This window comes from Lutra lutra, chromosome 4 (assembly GCF_902655055.1).
Source record: "Lutra lutra chromosome 4, mLutLut1.2, whole genome shotgun sequence".
NCBI classification, from domain to species: Eukaryota; Metazoa; Chordata; class Mammalia; order Carnivora; family Mustelidae; genus Lutra; species Lutra lutra.
In genome coordinates this window covers 41,769,613-41,794,760 of record NC_062281.1, presented here as the reverse complement: position 1 = coordinate 41,794,760, position 25,148 = coordinate 41,769,613, and the positions used below count along the sequence as shown (strand labels likewise).

Sequence of the window (25,148 nt, the reverse complement as noted above, 5' to 3'; positions counted from 1 at the left end):
CCATTTATTCATTCCAAAAACCATTTACTGGAACTTCAAGGTGTCTACCATTGGGGCAGATACTTAGAATACAGTGGTGATAAGGTAGGTAGAGTCCTTGCTCTCAGGAAGTTAGAGGTGTAGTATTGAACAGACTTTGTGTGTCTGCATCTTTCATTTTTAGGTATTTTCCCTAATAGATTTCTCAGACTCTCAGCAAGCAGACTCCTGGCAGGTCTCTTTCACTTTTCTCACAGGTGAACCCAGGCAGATATAATGGGGCTGTATTTCACAGCTATCCTGATTGGAGCAGGTGGTAGGCAATGAGGTGGGCAGGGAATCTCAAGGGCTTTTGTTCACTCTCTTCAAAGATCATGTGCCTGGGGCTTACCATTCTACACTATTCCCTGCCTTGCTCAATGTCAGGACTCCCACCTTTGGCTTCAGGAGGGTTCTAAAACTGATGAGCCATTGAATGGGCCTTGTCCACTTGGGGTGGTTTGGATGGACCAGCAAGATTCTTGGGCAGTATGTGGCTATTGGAGGAAGTGCTAGGAATTGGAAATGAGGACAGTTAAGATGATGCTCAGCACAAGTGATGGAGGAGCTCCCAGGAATGGTGACTGGTGGTCTGCAGCTCTGGGATCAGATACCACATGGGCCCTTGGTGCTGGTGAATGGCCTTGGGTTCGGCAAGAGACTGGACCATCTCCCAGAGCTGACTCAGTTCCTCAGTTCCTCTTGACTCAGTTCCTCTAGGTCTGGCCTTCTCAGCATAAATTCCCAGAGCTCTGTCCAGGTCAGACATCCCCCCTTCCTAGGCTGGACAGCAATCTTTTGGTCTCTGTATATACTCTCTGACTCTTCATTTGTATTTCCCCCTGGTTCATTAATTTGAGCAATTTCTCAGTGAGGGTGCTATTGGCATTGGGATAATTAAGTAATGCCCCCACCAATATTTCCACCTCAACCCCAATTCTTACCCCATCATGCTTGAGGGGGAGGTGCCATGTTTCTCATAGATCAAAACTATAGTCTTATAAACTCTAAGCTTTGCTTCTTTCATGGTTTAGCTTTTATTATTTATTTATTTATAAAAGATTTTATTTATTTATTTGACAGAGATAGAGACAGCAAGAGAGGAAATACAAGCGGGGGGTGAGGGGCGGGTGGCAGAGGGAGAAGCAGGCTTTCTGCCAAGCAGGCAGCCCAATGCAGGACTTGATCCCAGGACCCTGGGACCATGACCTGAGCTGAAGGCAGATGTTTAAGAACTGAGCCACCCAGGGACCCCATGGTTTAACTTTTAATTCCCAAAGATCTTTTCCTCTTAAAAAGGCTGATCCCTACAATGTAAACAGTTTTGGCTTTCTACATTCTTGTTTCTGTTATGAATTTTTAACATCTATGTAAAACTTCAGAAATTGAACATTAAAGCAGCATTATTATTATTACTTTTTAATGTCTGCCATAATTCTACCTGGGTCAGTGAATGGGTGTGGGTTTCAATGAGTGGTCCTGGTGGATCCAAGGAAGACCTTTATTTAAAATTTCAAATTTCACCCCAGTGCTCATGTCTGAGGCTCAGCAGAAAAATACAGCTTAGGATCTAACAAGGGCCCCTTACTACATCACTTATAACATTCTAATTTGTCCCATTTCCTGTTGTCTCAGTGGAGAGAGAGACACACACACAGTACCACTCCTTTAGGATATCTAAAGCTAACAGAAAAACCATTGCTAGGAGAGAGGGACACTGAATTAGGAAAGATGACAATAGACACCTTTAGTCTGAGACTAACAAATCTGTAGCAGAAGGAGGACAACTTTGGAGCAAATTCAGAGCAGTTGAGGGTCCCAGTTATTCAGCAAAAAGCAGAGTATATCGTGATAAAAACAAACAAACATACAAACAACTGTGTGCAGTAGATAGGTAAATCATGAAGGAAGAAATGTGAATGGCCAAAGATGCTTGTCTTGCTTTTCTAGAAACTGATCAACAGCAAAGAATAAAAAGTCTATTAATGCTAAGAATTGTCAAGGTGGATGGTGGATATTTGCTTGCCTTGCTATTAGAAGAGTAAACTTAGAAATTCAGAACATTCTGAAGTACAATTTGACAATAAGAATGGAAATTCTTAGACAATGTATGTGCTTAAAGAGAGTATTTAAAGTATTTAAAGAGAGTAAAAGGAGCAGTTTTTCTCAGATATGCACAAAGAATGTTTATCACAGCATTCTTTATAATGGAGGAAAATTAGAAAATATCTAGCTGTAAATCAATGTAGGATTGGTTAAATTATGTACATTCACCATGATGATGTTGGTCTTCATTGATCAGGAAATGTAACCATCATGTGTTCTTTAAGAAGGAAAAAATAAGGGGCGCCTGGGTGGCTCAGTGGGTTAAGCCGCTGCCTTCGGCTCAGGTCATGATCTCAGGGTCCTGGGATCGAGTCCCGCATCGGGCTCTCTGCTCAGCAGGGAGTCTGCTTCCCTCTCTCTCTCTCTGCCTGCCTCTCCATCTACTTGTGATCTCTCTCTGTCAAATAAATAAATAAAATCTTATAAAAAAAAAAGAAGGAAAAGATAAGACTATAAAGCCTTACTATTTTGGTAAAAATTTTAAAATAATATATGCATATTTATGTATAGAAAAAGTTTAAAAAGATGAAATGCTATCTCTGAGCTATGAGATTATAGGTGATTTTTATTTTATATTTGTCTGTCTTTTCTGAATGCTTAATAATCAGAACAGAAGAAAGTTGTTCTTCTTAGGAATACAGTTTCAGTTATTTGTCTTTTTCCTCTGATCAATAGCTGGAAAATGTCTGGAAGAGAAGAGGCAGAGAAACATGCAAAAGTCCTGGGACAGCTCTGGAAACTAAGATGGTGACCTGCTTTCTGGTATGAATTAAAAAGAAGATTCAGTAAACAGTTAAGTGGAGATTTCCTTTCTTTTAACTTTTGTTCTGCCTGGTATATTACACTATTACAAGAAGGTATTTGTCATATTGAACTGATGTTTTCTTTTCCTTAAGAGAGAATGATCTATTTTGATGTCTCATGGAGGTATTGGAGCACGTTTTTCTCTGTAGGGCTATTTATGCTTTTTATCTTTTCTAGCAGCATCAAAACAGAAACCATCCCCAAAGGTAATAAAGCTTTCTTATGTTCATCGTCTTAGAGGATGTCTGAAGAGGCTGGAGGGAGTAGGTCCCTAGGATAAAATGGAGAAGGAACCTCAGGATGGTTAACTAGTGTGGTTTTGATGTCTTCTTTGAAATTACCTATTTTTTAAACAACAGAAATTAGCACAGCAAATGTGGGCTTACCTTGGCAGGTCCATAGTCAGTTCTGAACTTGGATATATCTACTTCTTCTCTGCAGAGGAGCCAGTCCTCACAGACAGGGTAATCAGAGTTATTACAAGTCTCAGGTTTGCACTATATCTTATAGACTGACATTTTATCATTTTTTTGTCAGGAAGACCCTAAGGCTTGCACCATTTCTATCCTTCAGTGAACAGATAACTTTGCCAATAGCTTTTGTGAAGGTATTTCTGAAAAGTACAAGAAAATGCTCTGTTTGGTTGATCAGCAAGTAGGTGAAACATTCCTCCTCCAATTTCATTAGTGTATTTAAATTTACTTCCCAAACCCACATTAGTATCAAAGGGTAAAGTCCATCTCAGCCCACAATTAGTGACTTTGTGTGTGTGTGTGTATGATTTTAATTTGATCATTAAAACATGCATGTGTAACAGTCTCTGAGTCCTGCAGCCTGATTTCTCTCCTCACCCGCCCTTGACCCTGCCAGTCCTTCTTCGCTGGAGCTTTGTGCAGTGACCTCTCTACCCCTGCCAGCCTTTTTCTCTGGCTAGGCCCACATATGCGTAACTGAAATATCATGAATTCCAGATGAGTGGGATCCAAATTTGTGAGGTTATTCTATATGCTTATTAATTCCACTGCCCCACACAGGTGGAAATGTGGTTTTGAGATATGTTGGACACTGAATTTTCCCCATGCATTGCAAGGATGGAAAAAACATGTGCTAAATAACTGAGCTGACCGGCTGCAAAACCATAGTACTCAATAGCTCTTAAATTTTTATAATGGCCTGCCTACCTTTGGTGGTCTCGTTATTAGGCTTTGGTAATTGTACTTTGGGACTCTGTCTAACGGTGGAAGCATGAGGTAACCTTGCTTTAAGATTTCTTAAATGAGTTAATACCTGGGAGGTGCCCTTGCCCTCTTTCACCCATTAAACAGCATTTCTTTGTCTTTTAGCTTATATTAAATGCACTTAAGAGGACAAAAGAGGTTCTAGAGGGAATAAAAAAAAAGTGTACTGGACTGAGATTTTAAAATACACCTAGTAAACGTCAAAGCCTGCATCCAAACTTATGATCGGAATCTAGGTGGTAGTCTGCATCATTTGTTTGAAAGAACACCAGCTGCCATGGATGGGAACTGTGTGTGTAGATGGAAAATAAATTGGAAAAACTGAATCAGCAGGATGGCAAATAGTAGGCCAAAGGTGGCTTTCTTTTGAAATAGGTAATTGAGTCAGAGTGCTCTTAAAGTTTCACTTAGTTAATTAAAAGTCCCAGTTACTCATTTGGTGTCAGACATGCTGTTTTCAACTCTAGTTGAATATGGGGTGAGGCGTTCACTTTTGTAAGCCCTGGTTTCCTTATCTGGTTAATGGGAATGGCAGTAATATCTGTTTCATAGTGGTTTCATTAAGTGGATTAAATGAAATAATTCTTACAAAACATTTAAATAGCATCATGCCTGGATTCAGTACATATTGTTAGTTTATGGGTGCTTTGCTGTCTTCAGATGATGTGATTTCTGCTCTAAACTTGAAGGATATGATGTATTTCTGTACAAAGTATCTCGTGTGATTCTTCCCACTGTCCTTCGAGGTAGGCAGGGCAAAGGTTTTTTGTTTTTGTTTTTGTTTTTAAATCACACCGTATCAGGGTAGGATCATCTGCAGTAACTGGTCATAAAGCTTTAGTGGCTCAGTGCAATCAGTGTTTATTTCTTGCTTATGAAATAGTCCCAATGAGATATTTTGGTTAAAGATCAGCTTTCTTTCACAGGGCAATCCTGGGATATATTTTCCAGCTCTGCCATCTTCAGTGTGTGGATATTTAGGTCTCCAGCATTAACCACATCCAGTTGGTAGGAAGAGAAAAAGGGGGCACACCAACTTTTCGGCCTGGGAATGGCACACAACACTTTTGTCTGTAGTCTGTTGGCTAGTCACATGGCCACGCTTAACCACAAAGGAAACAAGGCTATGTACTCTAGCTGTGTGCCCAGGAAGAAGATGAAACAGATTTATGGTGAACAGCTGGCAGCCTCTGTCACACACCCAGTTAACTGGATGAAACTCACATCCAGGGAAGCTGGAGTGATTTGCCCATTGCGGCATAGAGCTTTGGAGCCATTGTCCAACATGTAGGGATATGATGTGAATCCCAGCTAGAATAATATGTGAGGGTCTAGGAGGAAAGGAAGAGCTCGCTAGCCTTGCTATGAGGCCTGGTGGCGCCCCCCACCCCAGCACCTTCCCTGGGGACTCTCACAGCAGCTGTTTAGCGCCCTAGGAGAGCTTGCATTGCTTGCTGTTTCTTTTCTTTTTTTTTTTTTTTTTAATATCCATCACCCATCTAGCCACCCCCTACCCACCTTCCTCAATCAACCCTCAGATTATCTCTATCCTTAAAAGTCTCTTGTAGCTTGTTTCCACCTCTCATTTTTTTTCTTTCCCCCCTTCCCATATATTCACCTGTTCCATTTCTTAAATTCCATGTACATCTTATATAAACATATGTTTAAAATGAAAAATAGTTTTATATTTTTATAGAGCTAGTGAGAAGAGTGATTTTTTTTTTTTTACATTTCTGCACCCCTGTTTTTTTTTTTTTTTTTTTTTTTTTTTTATTTGACAGAGAGAAACTAGGCAGAGAGGCAGGCAGAGAGAGAGGAGGAAGCAGGCTCCCTGTGGAGCAGAGAGCCCGATGCGGGGCTCGATTCCAGGACCCTGGGATCATGACCTGAGCCAAAGGCAGAGGCTTTAACCCACTGAGCCACCCAGGTGCCCCTTGTTTTGTTTTTTATTTTACCTTTATATTTTAGTTTTATGTAAATTCAAGTTAGGTAACATACACTGTATTGTTAATTAGGGGGTAGAATTTAGTGATTCATGAGTTCTATATAGCACCCAGTGTTCATGCCATCAAGGTCCCCCCTTAATGCCCATCAGCCAATTACCCCATCCCCCAACCCACCTCCCCTCCAGCAACCCTCAGTATATACCCTATTTAGTTAAGGGTCTCTCATGGTTTGTCTTACTCTCTGTTTTTAGCCTGTTTTTTAAATTTTTTTTTATTTTTTCAGCATAACAGTATTCATTATTTTTATACCACACCCAGTGCTCCATGCAATCTGTGCCCTCTCCAATACCCACCACCTGGCTCCCCCAACCTCCCACCCCAGCCCCTTCAAACCCCTCAGATTGTTTTTCAGAGTCCATAGTCTCTCATGGTTCACCTCCCCTTCCAATTTCCCTCAACTCCCTTCTCCTCTCCATCTCCCCTTGTCCTCCATGCTATTGGTTATGCTCCACAAATAAGTGCTTGCTGTTTCTTTCTCCCATCTGTAGACGCCTGGTGGGCCCCTAGTCCTGGGTAAGAGAATTTCGAATCACCGCTGAGGTAAAACGAGCGCACCTCTCCAGCGGCTATTGTCGCAGGCACCCTGGCTGCAGGCTGCAGGAGAAAACCTTGAATCAATTTGTCTTGTGGAGGCCGAGGGGTTGGCTGCCTGCCCTTCACAACTTGTTAAAATGAACACTTAGACTCTGGGAGGGGGTGAAGCTGAGTCTCCGGGGTGATTCTCACTTTGTGATCCTCTCGGCTGATTTTTTTAGGTTCTAGGATGTCCGTGTCACTGTGCTGGGAGTTGGGGGGAGCACAGAGCCTTCCATCTCTTTTCTTTCCTACCTGAAATGCTTTGGAAAACACTTCAGGTTGGCTGGAATTTTGCCCAGATCCTTTTTCTCTCCCGGCCGGACTCAAACACTCTCCCAGAGTTGTTCCTTTGGTACAAGAGTCTCAGAAGACCGCAAGTCCTCCCTTTCTCTGAAGGGTGATTAATACGCAGGTCACATATGCCTCAGACACGCTGCGGAAGGGGCTCCCCCTCTACCCTGGCCAAAGGCCGATTGGACCAGCCAACAAGTTTTGTTTGACTTGACATGAAAGCTGGTTGAAGTTAAGCAGGAGACATGTTTTTGTTTCTTTAATAAATAAAAGTAAGGACCCTGTACATGAATAAAAGTAAAAGTCACTCCCCTGAGGTTTTTAGGCTTCCAAAAATAGTCCCAAGCTTAGCCAAGGCTAATGCAGCCAGAATTTCCATGGAAAGCTTCACTGGTAAGGAATAGGCAGTGCCAGTGGGTGTACAAACAGGCCGCCCGTCCTCCACCCCCCCTTCCTGTCTCAGTCACTGGGAGTTTAGAAAACAGGTTTTTGAAATTGTGTTCATTTTCTGGTTTGAGATAAAGACAAGGGCAGCAGCAGCAATATTTATTTATCATGGAATCCAGCTGGAGGGCTGTAGGGGGTGGCGACATAGACAGCGAGGTGGATTTATATGGGGCAGCAGGGGGAAATTTGTTCCTGTCAGCCAGTGAAGACACACGTCTTTTTTTTTTTTTTCTCCTTACAGGTTTTTTTTTTTTTAAGTTTATTTATTTATTTGACAGAGATCACAAGTAGGCAGAGAGGCAGGCAGAGAGTGAGAGGGAAGCAGGCTCCCCGATGAGCAGAGAGCCCAATGCGGGGCTCAATCCCAGGTCCCTGAGATCATGACCTGAGCCAAAGGCAGAGGCTTTAACCCACTGAGCCACCCAGGTGCCCCGAAGACACATGTCTGTAAAAAAAAAAAAAAAAAGAAATATGGGGCAAGAACATTATACTAAGTAAATTGATGTTTAAAAAAAAAAACCAAAACTGTACCAAAGTAGCTCTCCCGTCCTCTAATTGATTATTTATAGCAAAGGTGAGCTGGTTAGCAGCAAGAAACTGTCTTCTAGTATTTGTAGCTGGAGACCCCTCTTCTCCTCCCTAGCTAGAGACCCCACAGCTGAGGGGCTGCTCCAGGAGACATCCCATGTGTGGACTGCTCACCTTGTCTACCTGCAGCTGTGGCCAACTTGTTTCTCTTTGAGCGAATCGGTCTGAATATTAACACTTGTCTGCTTAGCGAATTTTACTGAAGTTCAGGGTTCCAGGAACCATTAGAAATATGAGAATTAAAGAACTGCACTGGCTAGGGTGCATTGTACCTATCCCCACTGTTGGGCACCTTTGAAGTTGCTGTGGCTTGGGGATGGGGGGATCAAACCTGGAAGTCTTGAGGAACACAGATATAAAACATAAGCACCTTTTTTGGGGGGAGGGAATGAGGATGATAGTCATGTCTTTAGCTATCAACAATTCAGCTCTGGGGTTGCCTGGGTGTCTCAGTCGGTTAAGCAGCTGCCTTTGGCTCAGGTCATGATCCCAGGGTCCTGGGTTTGAGCCCCACATTGGGCTCCCTGTTCGGGAGACAGCCTGCTTCTCTCTCTCCCTGCTGTTCTGCCTATTTGTGCTCTCAGTCTATTTCTATAAAATCTTAAAAAAAATCAGCTCTGCTTGAGAAAGATTGCATTAGTTGCTTTGAAAAAGATTTTCGTAAATGATTCTGTTCTTAACTAAATCAAGGTGATTTTCAAAAATGGGAAAATCCTCCAATGGGTAACTCAGGCTGAATAAAAGAGGCAAATACTCTTCCTTCCTATGTCAAGGCATAACTTGATTTTTCTTGTTTGTCCAATTTAGAAGGGTGTATATGAAGGATGATAGTAGGTATATGTGTGTGTCGAGTATGGAGGGGGGTTTATTAGTACATTATCAGAAACTTGCCAAATACTCCTCAATTTGAAAAAGAAAGCAAACTAAAATGGAAAATAACTATAAGTATTATTTAAACTTTCATATGGGCCAGATATTCATGACAATGAGGAAACCTTCAGGAGCAAGTCCCCCAGGGTCATGTTCTGCCTATGTTTGGGGGAGCCTGTGTGGGGACAAGAGGAGCTGCGATGAGGTGGTAATCCTTTCCCACAACAGCTGAGTTAGCAGAGTTAGGCTCTTTGTGCAGAGATGCTTGTTCAAAGAAACAAATTGGATCCCAAGTCTTTCTTCAGAAACTCAGTAGCCCTTCTTGGTGAGGCGATCAATAGTTTGATAGCATAGGAGACAAAGATAGGTCATCTTATTTCATTTGATTACATTGGGGGGGGAATATAGAAAAGCTCATTAGCTATGAAAAGTAATACAAGGCATATTTTCATATTCCAGTCTCCAAAGAAATAATTTTAAAAGAACCTCCTTGTAGGTTTCTCAAAAAAGTTAAAAATAGAATTACCCTGTGATCCAGCAATCACATTACTGGGCATTTACCAAGAGAATACAAGAACACTAATTCAAAGGGATATGCACACCCCTATGTTTATAGCAGCATTATTTATAGTAGCCAAGATATGGAAGCAGCCCAAGTGTCCATTGACTGATGAATGGATAAAGAAGATGTGGTATATATTCAACGTAATGTTGCTCAGCCATAAAAAAGAATGAAATCTTGCCATTTGCAATGACATGGTTGGAGCTAGAGAGTATTACGCTAAGAAGGCAGTCAGAGGAAGACAAATATCTTATGATTTCCAGAATTTAAGAAACAAAATAAATGAGCAAAGGAAAAAGACCATAGAGAGAGATAGATTCTTAATTATAGAGAACAAACCGATGGTGACCAGAGAGGAGGTGGGTAGGGTGGGGCGGGGAGTGAGGTGGGAATGGGTGAAATACGTGATGGGGATTAAGGAGGACGCTTGTGATGAGCACCGGGCACTGTATGGGAATGTTGAATCACTGTATCATACCTGCAACTAATAGAACACTGTACGGTAACTAACAAATTAAAATAAAAACCTCTAAAAAGTGCATTCACATAAAAAGAACTCATTTGAAGGGGATTCTATGAGGAGTCTTTTGGAAAATGAATAAAACATTTGAATGAAAACATGAAAGGACCTCCTTATCACTTAAATTTTCAAACAAAACGATAGTCACAACTGTTTTTTTTTTTTTTTTTTTCAAAATTTTTTGTAGCTGAGAAAGAACTCCTGAGTTGCAAAGGCAAGTAATTCTATTTGGACCAGAAGTCTGTTTTTCCTGTGCATATTGAAGCTCTGTGAGATTCTGTGAAAATGTCCATTTTTCATGCTTCTGGTGTTGTTTGCCTTTTAAAATTTTAGCTATGCATGTTCTTAAAAGGGAAACTCTATCATGTATGTTCTGATGCCTAACCCTTCTGATATTTGTTTTGTTGGAGGAAGGTGGTGTCAATCAAGAAATGTTTTAGTCTCATGAAGGAAACATCTTACTGTAAATGTTCAAGATCTCAAATCCACTCATGAATTCATGTCTCTGTAATGGGAAAACATCTGGATATAGGGTAAAAAGATCTGTTTATAAAGGAGATTTTTTTTTTAAAGATTTTATTTATTTATTTGACAGACAGAGATCACAAGTAGGCAGAGAGGCAGGCAGAGAGAGGGGGGTGGGAAGCAGGTTCCCCGCGGAGCAGAGAGCCCGATGCGGGGCTCGATCCCAGGACCCTAGGATCACAACCCGAGCCGGAGGCAGAGGCTCTAACCCACTGAGCCACCAAGGCGCCCCAAGGAGATTGTTTTTTTTTTAACAGTACATCAGATTTTCAAATGTTAGTACACTCTGTGTGCACCTGTTGTGGAACGCAATGTTTCCTTTCATATGAGGACATGGTGCTCTTTCAAGCTGTAGTCTTAGTAAGTTTCAGGAAACAAACCCATGTTTACCAGATGCTGTGACTTTCATAGTTCTACAGACTTCAGTTTTAATCCTGAAATTTTAATCATTAGAAGGGCCTTGCCTGTTGGACCTGTCCTCATAAGTAATTTTCTTTCCCTTCTTAGTGTAGTTTCTGTTGTCTTTAGGCAGGTGTGACTGCATCTCCAGTGATTAGAACCATGGACTGTTACAGGCCTTGTAGAACACCTAGACTTGACTCTTAATTTATAGTTGAAGAAATTGTGGCCCAGAATGGTAAAGGGACTTCTCTCATCTAAATGTGTAGATAAGTATCATGTGCTTTATTGCCCAAAATGTTTCTCAAGGCTCTAGCCACCTCTTTTCCCCCACAACCACTGCCCTGGTTCAGCCTTCGTTGCCTTTTCTTGGGGCCCTAACATAACAGCCCCTTGTCTAGCCTTTCCCATTCTTCCCCTGTCCACTTGACACCCTTGCTACCGAAGTTAGATTAATCCATCTAATATTTGCATGTGGCAAATGCCACTTCTGGGCTGAGGCACCTGTCATCTTTAGGATGAATTCCGAATTCCCAGCCACTCTGTGACTTAACCCCCGTGCATCTCTCTAGCCTCACTTACCATCCTATTCATCTCATTGCACCCAGGTTGGGATTGGTTTAGCCCATAGTCCTTTGGGAATATGTATGCTTTATCATTTATGACACTTTATTGTATTTCTGTTTAAGTATTTGTTCCTATTAGGTATTTTGTTCCTGTTTAAGTATCTACCTCTCATTTTTAAACTCTCCATGGGTAGGTACTGTGCCTTAGGTATCTTTGGATACTCATTGATTTCTACACTGTTTGGCTAATTGACCTGCCTAATGGATTTATTCATTAATTTGTTCACTCTTAGTTGAACTGTGTAGGTTACACAGGTAATTAATGGCAGAGGTGGGAGTAAACCCCAAGTCTCTTGACTTCATTATTTCTGAAAGAAACAGGAACATACCTCCTTTCCCCCCCTTTCACCTCTCACCTCTATTAATTTCTCTCCATGGTTTAGATTCTATCAGTCTTGTTTGTTCTGAGTGGATTCTTATCCAACCACTGCTATGGCAGATGGTTTAAGGAACTTAGAGCTATTGGTTTGTAAACTGTAGTCCTGTCCTGGATATTGAATAGGCAAATGCAGAGAACTTTGGGGAAAATATGTGTAGTCACAATCTGGTCTTGAATCATTATGTCACATATTGAATAGGCTTCCTTGGAGCAGAAGTCCTAACAGATCAATACTTTGGTCCATGGACTCTCTGGCTAAGAAGTGTGTGCATTTTTAAGGGTAACATAAGCACAGCTCACACCAGTCATACAGCAGCTTGGGTAGATGGATTTGTACTACGGCAGTCATCCCTGGGTAGAAATGTGGGCCAAGAGCCAGGAGACCCTAGTTCAATTTCCAGTTAAGTCATCTCTGTTTATTTCTCACAGAATACATATTTTAAAAAAGTTGAAATTAAAACATCATGCTTAAAACACTTTATAGTAAACAGAGGTCTTAAAAGAAGAGCTGTTGCCAGCACCACTTTTTGTTAAAGCTGTGTCCAATTTAAAGTTTATTTTATACCCGGGATACAGAATGGTGTGTAGAGTGCTCTAAGAAGTCCCCACACTTCTGGGCAGGACTGATCAGACATTTTGGCAGGCTTGTCTCTGGACAGGCTACCCACACTCTTGGGGTGGCTTTGAGCATTGGCAGATGCATGTGGATCTGCACATGGGACATTGGAAACTAGGTGTGTGCATCTACCACCCCCTCCTTTCTGCCACACTTTGCAAGTCCATAAGTATCTCCTTTCTCTTCATGTCCTTCTGCTCTCCATCACCCCGCCATCTTCAGATTAGTCTCTGTGCACCCACTGTTTCCCTTCTCCAGTCAGCATGGAGCATTTCACTAATAATGTCTCTGCTTCAATTCTATCAGTGCTTCCTACTGTTCTTAGGATGAGGGTCAAAGTCCTGAATATGGGCCAAGCTCTCAGATCTGGCCCCATCTTTTCTCCAGCCTGACCTGGCAGCCACCCTGTTGCCTCTGCTGTCTTTGGGGCAGCCATGGCTCTCCTGCCCTAAGGATGCTCTCATGATGTATCTTCTGTTTGGGAACTTCTTTGTGACTCTCCCTACCCTCCTTCTCTTCATCTAGTTGATGGTGACTCATCCTTCCAATTTCAGTTCAGAAGTCACTTCCTTAGGAAACTCTTCCCTACCCTCCTACCCACTGTTAGACCCCTTTGCTTATACTCCTACACACTGCAAGAGTATTCTTTTCCTTTTTGGCATTTATCATCATTGGAACTTAGACATTTATGTCTGTGACTATTTGAATAATCTTTTATTGTCTCGCCTAACACTAATGAAAACATTTATCAAACACTTATTGCATATAGATGGTCTCTGACTTATGATGGTTTGGTTTATAATTTTTCTACTTTATGATGGTTCAAGAGTGATACCCATTCAGTGGAAACCATACTTTGAATTTCGAAATTGAATTTTTTTCCCAGGCTAGTGATATATGCAGTATGATCCTCTGTCGTGACTGATTGGGGGCAGTGAGCCACAACTCTGTCAGCCATGTGACCACAAGGTTAAACAACCTATACACTCATAGCCCTTCTGTTTTTTGATATTCAACATTTTACTATAAAATTGGCTTTGTCTTGGATAATTTTTTGCTCAACTGTAGGTTACTGTAAGTGTTCTGAGCATGTTTAAGGTAGGCTGGTCTAAGCTGTGATGTTCAGTATTTTAGGTATATTAAATGTATTTTTTTTTTTTGAAACAAATTTTTATATTTTATTTTTTATAAACATATATTTTTATCCCCAGGGGTACAGGTCTGCTAATCGCCAGGTTTATACACTTCACAGCACTCACCATAGCACATACCCTCCCCAATATCCATAACCCCACCCCCCCTCTCCCAACCCCCCTCCCCCCATCAACCCTCAGTTTGTTTTGTGAGATTAAGAGTCACTTATGGTTTGTCTCCCTCCCAATCCCATCTTGTTTCATTTACTCTTCTCCTACCCCCTTAACCCCTCATGTTGCATCTCCTCTCCCTCATATCAGGGAGATCATATGATAGTTGTCTTTCTCCAATTGACTTATTTCGCTAAGCATGATACCCTCTAGTTCCATCCACGTCGTCGCAAATGGCAAGATTTCATTTCTTTTGATGGCTGCATAGTATTCCATTGTGTATATATACCACTCTTCTTTATCCATTCGTCTGTAGATGGACATCTAGGTTCTTTCCATAGTTTGGCTATTGTAGACATTGCTGCTATAAACATTCGGGTGCACATGCCCCTTCGGATCACTACGTTTGTATCTTTAGGGTAAATACCCAGCAGTGCAATTGCTGGGTCATAGGGTAGTTCTATTTTCAACATTTTGAGGAACCTCCATGCTGTTTTCCAGAGTGGTTGCACCAGCTTGCATTCCCACCAACAGCGTAGGAGGGTTCCCCTTTCTCCGCATCCTCGCCAGCATCTGTCATTTCCTGACTCGTTCATTTTAGCCATTCTGACTGGTGTGAGGTGATATCTCATTGTGGTTTTGATTTGTATTTCCCTGATGCCGAGTGATATGGAGCACTTTTTCATGTATCTGTGGGCCAACTGGATGTCTTCTTTGCAGAAATGTCTGTTCATGTCCTCTGCCCATTTCTTGATTGGATTATTTGTTCTTTGGGTATTGAGTTTGCTATGTTCTTTCTAGATTTTGGACACTAGCCCTTTATCTGATATGTCGTTTGCAAATAACTTCTCCCATTCTGTCAGTTGTCTTTTTTGGTTTTGTTAACTGTTTCCTTTGCTGTGCAAAAGCTTTTGATCTTGATGAAATCCCAATAGTTCATTTTTGCCCTTGCTTCCCTTGCCTTTGGTGATGTTCCTAGGAAGATGTTGCTGCGGCTGAGGTCGAAGAGGTTGCTGCCTGTGTTCTCCTCAAGGATTTTGATGGATTCCTTTCTCACATTGAGATCCTTCATCCATTTTGAGTCTATTTTCGTGTGTGGAGTAAGGAAATGATCCAATTTCATTTTTCTGCATGTGGCTGTCCAATTTTCCCAACACCATTTGTTGAAGAGGCTGTCTTTTTTTCCATTGGACATTCTTTCCTGCTTTGTCGAAGATTAGTTGACCATAGAGTTGAGGGTCTATTTCTGGGCTCTCTCTTCTGTTCCATTGATCTATGTGTCTGTTTTTGTGCCAGTACCATGCTGTCTTGATGATGACAGCTTTGTAATAGAGCTTGAAGTCCAGAATTGTGATGCCACCAACTTTGGCTTTCTTTTTCAATATTCCTTTGGCTATTCGAGGTCTTTTCTGGTTCCATATAAATTTTAGGATTATTTGTTCCATTTCTTTGAAAAAAATGGATGGTACTTTGATAGGAATTGCATTAAATGTGTAGATTGCTTTAGGTAGCATAGACATTTTCACAATATTTATTCTTCCAATCCAGGAGCATGGAACTTTTTTCCATTTCTTTGTGTCTTCCTCAATTTCTTTCATGAGTACTTTATAGTTTTCTGTGTATAGATTCTTAGTCTCTTTGGTTAGGTGTATTCCTAGGTATCTTATAGTTTTGGGTGCAATTGTAAATGGGATGGACTCCTTAATTTCTCTTTCTTCTGTCTTGTTGTTGGTGTAGAGAAATGCAACTGATTTCTGTGCATTGATTTTATATCCTGACACTTTACTGAATTCCTGTACAAGTTCTAGCAGTTTTGGAGTGGAGTCTTTTGGGTTTTCTACATATAGTATCATATCATCTGCAAAGAGTGATAGTTTGACTTCTTCTTTGCCGATTTGGATGCCTTTAATTTCCTTTTGTTGTCTGATTGCTGAGGCTAGGACTTCTAGTACTATGTTGAATAGCAGGGGTGATACAGACATCCCTGCCGTGTTCCTGACCTTAGCGGAAAAGCTTTCAGTATTTCTCCATTGAGAATGATATTTGCGGTGGGTTTTTCATAGATGGCTTTGAAAATATTGAGGTATGTGCCGTCTATCCCTACACTTTGAAGAGTTTTGATCAGGAAGGGATGCTGTACTTTGTCAAATGCTTTTCCAGCATCTATGGAGAGTATCATATGGTTCTTGTTCTTTCTTTTATTAATGTGTTGTATCACATTGATTGATTTGCGGATGTTGAACCAACCTTGCAGCCCTGGAATAAATCCCACTTGGTCGTGGTGAATAATCCTTTTAATGTACTGTTGAATCCTAATGGCTAGTGTTTTGGCGAGAATTTTTGCATCTGTGTTCATCAAGGAATTTGGTCTGTAGTTCTCTTTTTTGATGGGATCCTTGTCTGGTTTTGGGATCAAGGTGATGCTGGCCTCATAAAATGAGTTTGGAAGTTTTCCTTCTATTTCTATTTTTTGGAACAGTTTCAGGAGAATAGGAATTAGTTCTTCTTTAAATGTCTGGTAGAATTCCCCCGGGAAGCCGTCTGGCCCTGGGCTTTTGTTTGTTTGGAGATTTTTGATGACTGTTTCAATCTCCTTACTGGTTATGGGTCTGTTCAGGTTTTCTATTTCTTCCTGGTTCAGTTGTGGTAGTTTATATGTCTCTAGGAATGCATCCATTTCTTCCAGATTGTCAAATTTGTTGGCGTAGAGTTGCTCATAGTATGTTCTTATAATTTTCTGTATTTCTTTGGTGTTCGTTGTGATCTCTCCTCTTTCATTCATGACTTTATTTATTTGGGTCCTTTCTCTTTTCTTTTTGATAAGTCTGGCCAGGGGTTTATCAATCTTATTAATTCTGTCAAAGAACCAGCTCCTAGTTTCGTTGATTTGTTCTATTGTTTTTTTGGTTTCTATTTCATTGATTTCTGCTCTGATCTTTATGATTTCTCTTCTCCTGCTGGGTTTAGGGTTTCTTTCTTGTTCTTTCTCCAGCTCCTTTAGGTGTAGGGTTAGGTTGTGTACCTGAGACCTTTCTTGTTTCTTGAGAAAGGCTTGTACTGCTATATATTTTCCTCTCAGGACTGCCTTTGTTGTGTCCCACAGATTCTGAACTTTTGTGTTTTCATTATCATTTGTTTCCATAAATTTTTTCCATTCTTCTTTAATTTCCTGGTTGACCGATTCATTCTTTAGAAGGATGCTGTTTAGTCTCCATGTATTTGGATTCTTTCCAAATGTCCTCTTGTGATTGAGTTCTAGCTTCAGAGCATTGTGGTCTGAAAATATGCAGGGAATGATCCCAATCTTTTGATACCAGTTGAGACTTGATTTAGGACCAAGAATGTGATCTATTCTGGAGAATGTTCCATGTGCACTAGAGAAGAATGTGTATTCTGTTGCTTTGGGATGAAATGTTCTGAATATATCTGTGATGTCCATCTGGTCCAGTGTGTCATTTAAGGCCTTTATTTCCTTGTTGATCTTTTGCTTGGATGATCTGTCCATTTCAGTGAGGAGAGTGTTAAAATCCCCTACTATTATTGTATTATTGTCGATGTGTTTCTTTGATTTTGTTATTAATTGGTTTATATAGTTGGCTGCTCCCACGTTAGGGGCATAGATATTTAAAATTGTTAGATCTTCTTGTTGGACAGACCCTTTGAGTATGATATAGTGTCCTTCCTCATCTCTTATTATAGTCTTTGGCTTAAAATCTAATTGATCTGCTATAAGGATTGCCACTCCTGCTTTCTTCTGATGTCCATTAGCATGGTAAATTCTTTTCCACCCCCTCACTTTAAACCTGGAGGTGTCTTCGGGTTTAAGATGAGTTTCTTGTAGGCAACATATAGATGGGTTTTGTTTTTTTATCTATTCTGATACCCTGTGTCTTTTGATTGGGACATTTAGCCCATTAACATTCAGGGTAAGTATTGAGAGATATGAATTTAGTGCCATTGTATAGCCTGTAAGGTGACTGTTATTGTATATTGTCTCTGTTTCTTTCTGATCTACTACTTTTAGGGTCTCTCTTTGCTTAGAGAACCCCTTTCATTATTTCCTGTAGAGCTGGTTTGGTATTTGCAAATTCTTTCAGTTTTTGTTTGTCCTGGAAGCTTTTAACCTCTCCTTCTATTTTCAATGATAGCCTAGCTGGATATAGTATTCTTAGCTGCATGTTTTTCTCGTTTAGTACTCTGAATATATCATGCCAGCTCTTTCTGGCCTGCCAGGTCTCTGTGGATAAGTCTGCTGCCAATCTAATATTTTTACCATTGCACGTTACAGACTTCTTTTCCCGGGCTGCTTTCAGGATCTTTTCTTTGTCACTAAGACTTGTCAATTTCACTATTAGGTGACGGGGTGTGGACCTATTCTTATTGATTTTGAGGGGGGTTCTCTGAACCTCCTGGATTTTGATGCTTGTTCCCTTTGCCATATTGGGGAAATTCTCTCCAATAATTCTCTCCAACATACCTTCTGCTCCCCTCTCTGTTTCCTCTTCTTCTGGAATCCCAATTATTCTAATGTTGTTTCGTCTTATGGTGTCACTTATCTCTCGAATTCTCCCCTCGTGGTCCAGTAGCTGTTTGTCCCTCTTTTGCTCAGCTTCTTTATTCTCTGTCATTTGGTCTTCTATATCGCTAGTTCTTTCTTCTGCCTCGTTTATCCTAGCAGTGAGAGCCTCCATTTTTGATTGCACCTCATTAATAGCTTTTTTGATTTCAACTTGGTTAGATTTTGGTTCTTTTAATTCTCCAGAAAGGGCTTTTATATCTCCCGAGCGGGTTGCTTTAATATCTTCCATGCCTTTTTCAAGCCCGGCTAGAACCTTGAGAATCATCATTCTGAACTTTATATCTGATATATTACCAATGTCTGTATTGATTAGGTCCCTTGCCTTTGGAACTGCTTCTTGTTCTTTTTTTTTGTTGTGAATTTTTCCGCCTTGTCATTTTGTCCAGATAAGAGTATATGAAGGAGCAAGTAAAATACTAAAAGGGTGGCAACAACCCCAGGAAAATATGCTTTAGCCAAATCAGAAGAGATCCCAAATCGTTAGGCGGGAGAAAGGGGATAAAAAGTGGTTCAGAAAGAAAAAAAAAAAAGAAACTATTAAAAAAAGAAAGCCGATAAAAAATATAAAAAGGAAAAAAAAATATATATATTAGATAAGCTATTTAAAAAACGTTAAAAAAGAAAACGGTAAAAGTTAAAAAAATTTAGCAGAAGAAGAGAAAAAAAAATTGAAAAAGAAAAAAAAATTAAATTAACTGCAAGGCTAAAGAATCATGGGGAGAAAGCCATGAGTTCCATGCTTTGCTTTCTTCTCCTCTGGAATTCCGCCGCTCTCCTTGGTATTGAAACTGCACTCCTTGGTAGGTGAACTTGGTTCTGGCTGGGTTTCTCGTTGATCTTCTGGGGGAGGGGCCCGTTGTAGTGATTCTCAAGCGTCTTTGCCCCAGGCGGAGTTGCACCGCCCTTACCCGGGGCCGGGCTGAGTAATCCGCTCGGGTTTGCCGGGTTTGCTTTCGGGAGCTTTTATTCCCTGAGCGCTTTCCGTAGAGTTCTGGAAGACGGGAGTGAAGATGGCGGCCTCCCAGTCTCCGGCCCGGAGGAGCCGAGAGCCCGGGGCCCCACTCCTCAGTGCGCCCTCAGAGAACAGCGCCCAATGACTCCCGTCACCCTGCCTCCAGCCGCGCTCCGAGCTGACCGAGCCTGCGACCGGTTCAAGGTAACCCCGAGTTTAGAGCTCACTACTCGGCTCTGTCTCTGTAGCCGGCTTCCCTGTTCTAATACCGGTAAGCTCTGCGACACTCAGACACCCCCGATCCTTCTGTGACCCTGTGGGACCTGAGGCCGTGCTGACCCCGCCTGGGCTTCACCCCAGTTAAGCCTCTGGAGCGATGTCCCTCAGCGGAACAGACTTTTAAAAGTCCTGATTTTGTGCTCCGTTGCTCCGCCGCTCGCCTGGAGCCGGCCCCTCCCCCCGCGGTCTATCTTCCCGTCGCTTTGGATTCACTTCTCCGCCAGTCCTACCTTTCAGATAGTGGTTGATTTTCTGTTTCTAGAATTGCTGTTCTTCTTCTCTTCAATCTCCCGTTGGATTTGTAGGTGTTTGCAATTTTTAGATAAGCTATTTAGCTGATCTCCCGCTACCTAAAGTAGTCTCAGCCTGCTACTTCTCCGCCATCTTGACTCCTCCCTATTAAATGCATTTTCATCTTATGAGTTTTTTTCTCCAAGATTTTAAATTCAAGTAGTTAACATATAGTGTAGTATTAATTTCAGGAGTAGAATCTAGTGATTCATCAGTTACATATAATACCCAGTACTCATCACAGCAAGTACCCTCTATAATGCCTGTCACCCATTCAGCCCATCTCCCCTACCCACCTCTCTTCCAGCAATCCTCAGTTTTTTCTCTGTAGTTAAGAGTCTCTAATGTTTTTCCTCCCTCTCTGTTTTTATCTTGTTTTTATTTTCCTTCCTTTCCCCTATGTCCAACTGTTTTGTTTCTTAAATTTTCAACTTACAGTGGGTTTATATGGATGTAACCTCATCGTAATCAAGGAAGATCTATATTTGGCAATTTCTAAGTCCTCTCAATGTACTAACTCATTTAATTCTCACATAACTGAGGAAGTATGTCCTATTACTGTCCTTCCTTCTTGAGGTTTTAAGTAACTCACTCACAGCCACATAGCTAATAAGTACAGAGCTGGGATTTGAACCCAGGCTGACTGACCCCAGTGTGTACAGATTTAGTCAAGACCTTGCGTTGCCTCCTGGTAGACCACAATTTCTCAATCTTTGATTATTGCTCCCTTAAAGAGAACTTTTTAGATATGTTTTGCTAAACCTGCCCCTTGGAAATTTTAATACTACAGATAGACTGTTGTGGGCAGAATAGCGCCCCCCATCAGCGGCAAGACATCTATATCTTAAACCCTGGAACCTTTGAACAAGTCTTATTACATGGAAAGGGGGAATTGAAGCTGCAGATGGATTAAAGTTTGTTAAGTAGCTTGAGGTGGGAAGATTATTCTGGATTATCCTGGTGGGCTCAGTGTAATTACAAGGTTCTCATAAGTGAAAGAGGGAGGCAGATCAGCGTGAGGGAGATGGCAGTGTGAGAAAGACTTGACTGTCATTGTTGGCTTTGAAGATAGAAGAGAGCCAAGACCCAGGGAATGTGGGCAACCTCGAGAAACTGGAAAAGGCAAGGAAACGGATTCTTCCCCAGAGTTTACAGAAGGAATGCTGCCTTGCCAGGCCTTGATTTCAACCCAGTGAGACCCATTTCGGACTTCTGACTCCAGAACTGAGAGATAATAAATATACCTTATTTAGTCGTTTAAGATAATTTGTTACAGCAGCATTAGGTATATTGTTATATATATTACATATGTATGGATGCATATATGATGTGTGTATTGTACAGTATGTGTACACATATGTGTATGCATAAGCACATACATGTGTATAGTTGTGTATATTGCATGTACTATATACATGTCTGTTTTATACATAAAATGAATAGGTTCTTTCACCACCTGGGATCCAGCTTGTTCCCCTTTGGGGCAATATTGCCTCTGCTGAGAATGTGTTACCGGACCACAGGAACAAGAATCACTTCTGGCTTTGATCACCATTCTGTCTCCACATAGTGTCTGGCACATTGTAGGCAGTCAAGAAATATTTGTTGATTAAGTGAATGAATCAATAGGTGAATGACTATGAATGACTTGAATTAAGGGTCATAATCCTGTTTATGAAACATAAAGTGGACTGAAGGACTAACTCCATGTCGGAAGTGGGAGAATCAGCATTTCTGAATACCTGCGAGACTGTGGTGCTATGAATGGCTTGCTTATCTCCACGGATTTATCCATGTCTCAGGGCACCTTTAGCCTTGGCTAAAGTGAACAAGGCACTGCTGAAAGGGGCTTGAGTACGTACGCTACGGCATGCAGTGAGCCCAGCGGTAGGCAAATGGCCTTGGTTTGCAAAGCTCTAGGATTTGATCTTAAATGAGCCATTCTAAGTTTTATATGGAGCCAAGAGCTTCAGGGACAGATGCTTTTTTTCCTTCCAGCTCTCCCTCTTCTCTCTTACCTGTCAAGTGTCCACTTGGAAGGAGCTTAAGGCTCCATTATCGGTGACCCAGCTTGTGCAGGAGAACCCACATTCCCATGTGGTTTTCTGGCCATCACCCTGGCTCTGGGCAGGGTGCAGATTCTTCCCAGGGCTTGCTCTGTGTGTGTATTACAGTGATGATGGGAGCAGTACTACCTTGGATGACAGGCCATGCTGGCTTTGGTTATGCTCCTGGTGCTGGCAAGTTAAGCACATTCCTTTCTAACTCTCCTAGAGATGCTGTGTGGGACAGCCAGGCAGAACCACCCCATTGGGGTGAATCCAGGGGGATGAAGTGAAGAATGTGCCAAGCTCTGCACCTCCATGCCAACTGGGAATGGCCAAAGTCCGGAGGATTGCTGGAGGAGAAAGCTGGGGGTCTTTGGAAAGGTGGCCAAGATGGGGGGTGGGGCACTGCACAGCACAGGAGGCTTTTGGGGGAGTTATTTCTCAGGCACATGTGAAGTATGGCCTCAGAGCTCTACTTGGCAGAGTCTGTCACTTCACTTGATCTTACCACATGGCAGTGCTGGTCTCCAGGGCCCCTGCATAGCTAACAAGGAACACTTGTCTGGCAATCATGTTTACAAATAACTTTTCTGTGCGGGATTTTGGGATGATGGGTTTTGAGAGGGTCTGGTCCAGCCTCTCAGTGGCTGTGTTTTTTCCCGTATTTTAGCTGTCGTAGATTCCAATGCCTACTATGTGCAGTGATAACAGCAAACACAAACATTTGGATTGCATTTTCCATTCAATTTGTTTTTTGACTTCATTAGCTCCATGGCAGTTGTGAGATTGGATCTTACACCCTCATTTTTCAGATGATACTATTTAGCAAAGCAAATTAACATGGACTATTCACTGGGCTATGGAGAATAGTAACATGATCTACCTAAGTATAGCACTACTGTAAGTGCTTGTATTCATTTAATTCCCAGAGCACTGGGGTAGGCATCATTATTACTCTGTTTACAAATGCAAAAATTGAGGTGCAAGATGACAAACAATTGCCCAAGCTCATAGAGCTATTAAGAATAGGCCGGGTTTGGGGTGCCTGGGTGGCTCAGTGGGTTAAGCCTCTGCCTTCTGCTTGGGTCTTGATCTCGGGGTCCTGGGATTGAGCCCCACATTGGGCTCTCTGCTCAGCAGGGAGCCTGCTTCCCCCCTCTCTCTGCCTGCCTCTCTGCCTACTTGTGATCTCTGTCTGTCAAATAAATTAAAAAAAAAAAAAAAAGAATAGGCAGGGTTTGAACCCAGGCGGCCTGGCATCATAGACTGCCATTTCAACCTATGTGCCTGGAAATATACAGTATTTCCAGGGCTGAATTCCACACCCTTATTTCATCTCTATCACGGTTACCTCTCTATGCCAAGCAATCTGTGAAGGAAAATGACATTATTCCTGCTTATAGTCTGGCTGGGAACAAAGGTATGTACCAAGTGAAAGCCACAGGTGTCTGGGGTGGGGGGTGATGTGGGACCTCAAGCAATAGCCCAGGAGACTCAGGTCTGGTGATCTCTATAGCCCCTTCCCTGTTGATCTTGCCCACCCTGGCCTTCCAGTTACAAATAGTCTCTTAGAGGGAGTCTCCCTTGCCATTTTTCCTGGATTAGTCTTTTTGACCTTATATTTGGGGGGTTTTGGGGGCCATACCTCTGGGAAATTTCTCCTAGGAAATTCACCCCATATGCAGTATGATTAGCAAACACAGAGGATAGCAGTAAGCAAACTGTTGAGAAGTATCCTAAATCCCATCCCATGGTAGGTGCCTGAAATGGAGAACTTTAGGGCTCTTGCTTTTCCTGGCTGGTTTCTCATCAACTTGGAAGGATCGTCTATTGCTGCTTCTGTTGGGTGCTGCCTTTTCTAATTTTGAAATGAACCCAGCACTCCATGACTACTTTCCCTCAGCCACTAGTCCAGTTCAGCCTTGACTACTACCTCCCCATGGGCATCATTTTCTAGACTGTAGTGCCATCTTTTGCCTGTATTTTGCAAGCCCCAAATTGGAATTTGTAGGTGTGGCATGTATTTATATACATTTGGGTGTAATGCTTTAAAATATTTGAAACTAGAGGTGTCATTTAGTTTTCTGAACATTTGGTTGCCATTACTACTACTATAATTTTGCCAGAATCCCTCTAGTCTGACTGCTGTGACCATCCCTTTCTTCCTGCTGGCCATGATAGAATCTTGATATCCTGCATTGGGGTTCTCTGTGCTCTCTCTCTCTCTCTCTCTTTTTGCCTACCCCAAGTCTATGCTTTTGTTATCACAGCTTGCAAAGGTGATACTCTGCATGCATGATTGTATCCCTGAATAATATAAAACCATTTGATGCTTCCTTAGCACTTTAGTCTTAACTTCAATGTAACTTTTAGTAACTGCATCAGAGTTCCTTGTTTTCACATCTGATTCTTTTATAGATCATAAATTCTTAAGATCAAGAATCCTTCCTCATTCATCTTTGGATTCTCATTCCAAGCATGATACTGGGAACACAATATGTGTCCCCCAAAATGGTGTAGAAAAACCAAATCAATGTCTTCGATCTGTTTCATAAATGATTCACTTTTATCAGCCACAGAGTCCCAACTATGTATGTATGTCTCTTCTACTAAGTGTTAAGCTTTTAGCTTGGACCATCTAGCACAAACTGTAGATTGATACTGTTTTTTTCTGTAGCAGTCCTTTCTCCAAGCATGTGGCAGTAAAACTAATTAACACGCTAAAGAAGTCTGTGCTCACTCACACTGATAATTCAAATAAAAAACATTTATTTAATACCAAATGTCAGGCACTGTTATAGGACCTAGCAGAGATTATTACAATATTGTATCCATTTTGCCAAGAACTAAATTTGCCCAGAGTGATGCTGCCAAGTGATCAAGCTGAGATTGAATATTGTTGAATGAGTGAGAGTCCAGCACTTAGACACTATGCTATATTTCCTTTTGAGTAACATAATTAGCACCTACTGAGATCCTTGTGGTAGATGCTTCTACTTTCATTTTCTTATATAATCTTGACAATAAGACTGAGACAAGGATAATTATTAGTTTCTTTTAAAAATTCTTTTTTCTTCCAAGATTTTATTTAAATTCAACATACAATGTAATATTGGTTTTCAGG

At 41.5% G+C, this 25,148-nt stretch overlaps 1 long non-coding RNA gene across 1 annotated transcript; it reads left to right on the top strand.

Annotated features, from left to right (window-relative positions):
* Positions 1-1,686: 1,686 nt before the first annotated feature.
* LOC125096821 (uncharacterized) lies at positions 1,687-13,535 on the top strand. The gene is made up of 3 exons (XR_007126408.1): positions 1,687-2,021; positions 2,800-2,916; positions 13,458-13,535. It is a non-coding gene; the product is annotated as an uncharacterized LOC125096821 (long non-coding RNA).
* Positions 13,536-25,148: the final 11,613 nt, after the last annotated feature.